Source organism: Schistocerca piceifrons, unplaced genomic scaffold (genome assembly GCF_021461385.2).
Source record: "Schistocerca piceifrons isolate TAMUIC-IGC-003096 unplaced genomic scaffold, iqSchPice1.1 HiC_scaffold_361, whole genome shotgun sequence".
NCBI classification, from domain to species: domain Eukaryota; kingdom Metazoa; phylum Arthropoda; class Insecta; order Orthoptera; family Acrididae; genus Schistocerca; species Schistocerca piceifrons.
The window spans coordinates 2269-5000 of record NW_025728583.1 but is presented as its reverse complement, the minus strand read 5'-3'; the positions used below and the strand labels follow the sequence as shown (position 1 = coordinate 5000).

The following is a 2732-nucleotide window of genomic DNA, read 5'->3' as shown; positions in this document are numbered from 1 at the left end:
TGGAATTACCGCGGCTGCTGGCACCAGACTTGCCCTCCAATAGATACTCGTTAAAGGATTTAAAGTGTACTCATTCCGATTACGGGGCCTCGGATGAGTCCCGTATCGTTATTTTTCGTCACTACCTCCCCGTGCGGGAGTGGGTAATTTGCGCGCCTGCTGCCTTCCTTGGATGTGGTAGCCGTTTCTCAGGCTCCCTCTCCGGAATCGAACCCTGATTCCCCGTTACCCGTTACAACCATGGTAGGCGCAGAACCTACCATCGACAGTTGATAAGGCAGACATTTGAAAGATGCGTCGCCGGTACGAGGACCGTGCGATCAGCCCAAAGTTATTCAGAGTCACCAAGGCAAACGGACCGGACGAGCCGACCGATTGGTTTTGATCTAATAAAAGCGTCCTTCCATCTCTGGTCGGGACTCTGTTTGCATGTATTAGCTCTAGAATTACCACAGTTATCCAAGTAACGTGGGTACGATCTAAGGAACCATAACTGATTTAATGAGCCATTCGCGGTTTCACCTTAATGCGGCTTGTACTGAGACATGCATGGCTTAATCTTTGAGACAAGCATATGACTACTGCAGGATCAACCAGGGAGCTGCGTCAACTAGAGCTGAGCAGCCGGCCGCCCGGGAGTGTGTCCCGGGGGCCCGCGCGAACACGCAAGCGTCCGCTCAATCATTCTGCAAACAGGAGGAGGCTGAGCTCCCCTGCACAATACACCTCGAAACCCTCTCAGGTCCCGGCGGCGCGCAGCGCCGTCCCAAGTACTTGGTCGGGTTCGAGAGAGGCGCAATCGCCCGGAGTTAGGCGAGTAGACGCTTTCGGTGCGACCACCCGTGCTCCCAACTGAGCTTGCCGCTGCCGACAGAGGCCCGGAGCGTGCTGTCGTGGCATTGCCGGCGGGAGACAACACGCGCCACCTACGGTGACCGGCAGCTCCAACGCCAGCGCCACAGAAGGACAAAAGCCCCACTTGGGTGCCGAAGCGAACTCTCCCAGCACAGCGCACGCGCCAACACATCCGCACAGCTGCGATACAAACCACCAGCGAGAACCGCTGGGGCGACCGAGCAGCAGACGGCGTCGCGGCGCCGAGCGCCGGGCGGCGGCGCATCCTCAACGCACACAGTCCTCAATCGGACCAGCACACTGAAGATGTCCACCGCGCTTCGCACCGGGCCCGCGAGGACCTACTTTGGCCGCACGGCGCCGCGCGCAGGGTGCGCCGGCGCGCAGCTGCGACGCCTGCCGCGTCCGTCGGCCGGCGCGCCTGCCACTGGCCGCCCCCACCAGCCGGCTGTAGCGCGTGCGCCCACGCACCGCGCGGCCAGCACGCCGGGAGGCGCCCCCTCACCGGCCGGGGACGGTCCCACCCAGCCACCGCCGCGTATCGCTTCACACCCAGATGCCGTTCAGTTTCGTCGGCATGGTGGGTATCGCTGGAACAACCGGTTCGTACCTCAACCTATCGTCGCCATCACCGATTCACCCCTAGCGAGAACAACCGCACCACAACAGGTTACCATTTGTTCATTTGCGTAACTTCACCAGAAAACGCAGGCGTCCATCGCCATTTGCAACTTCAACGATTATTGCATGCCTGTGTCAGGTGTCACGCCACACTACGTCTGCCCACATACACGCAACAAAATGTGCACGCCTAGACAATACGTGGAAGGTGGCCCCCGTACGTATGCGATGTCCATTGCTCGAACGACTGTCAACCGGCCTCTGTAGCATGTCGCAGATATGGAACGCGGTGCACCATGCCATCACGGTGTGTGAGGAGAGACGACTAGGTCCGAATACATCAACAGACAGCTCATGCTGATCGCCATCCACGGCGTCCGTTCCTCCCACACGTCTCTATGGCGTACCACACTGCAATCCAGCTCTCATAGGGAGACGACACGTAGCTGCGTGCACAATATTTGCACTGTATGGTCCGCCGTTTTTGGGCGCAGTCGTTGTACGGTCACACATGTGCCACGATGTATCATTCGGTACATAAGGACGAATGTGCAGTACAGATTGTGGTTTACGCGTACGACATTAGCGGACGGTTGACACAGGCCGCACCACAACGTAGCCTGAGTACGTCGCATGCGAAGGGGCATTGAACATGCAAACTTCTCACCAACCAGCTTGCGAAGGCAGGGGGGCAAGGTGGGGACGTGGGGAGGGGCGGCATGTACGTCCTGCTGCCATCCACATTACAGTGTACAGCAGGAGCATGTGGAAAGTCAGCAAGACTTGCAAGGTGTTTAACATGAAGCGATACACAGGGGAGCGGGCAGTGCGAGTAGCGAACTATATTGCGAGGGGTTGCGGGTGGGCAACACTACACTAATTGAACGAGTCGTATAACAATTACAGAGCAGGTTTAGGCGACAACATGGGTTACGTTAGGGGACAACGTGGGTTACGTTAGGGGACAACGTGGGTTAGGTTAAGGCACAACGTGGGTTAGGTTAAGGCACAACGTGGGTTAGGTTAAGGCACAACGTGGGTTAGGTTAAGGCACAACGTGGGTTAGGTTAAGGCACAACGTGGGTTAGGTTAAGGCACAACGTGGGTTAGGTTAAGGCACAACGTGGGTTAGGTTAAGGCACAACGTGGGTTAGGTTAAGGCACAACGTGGGTTAGGTTAAGGCACAACGTGGGTTAGGTTAAGGCACAACGTGGGTTAGGTTAAGGCACAACGTGGGTTAGGTTAAGGCACAACA

At 57.3% G+C, this 2732-nt stretch overlaps 1 non-coding gene across 1 annotated transcript in view; it reads right to left on the bottom strand.

Annotated features, from left to right (window-relative positions):
* Positions 1-600, bottom strand: part of LOC124746621 — a 1909-nt gene extending 1309 nt beyond the window's left edge. The window contains exon 1 of the ribosomal RNA XR_007011416.1: positions 1-600. This exon is cut by the window's left edge and continues 1309 nt beyond it. This is a non-coding gene — a ribosomal RNA (small subunit ribosomal RNA).
* Positions 601-2732: the final 2132 nt, after the last annotated feature.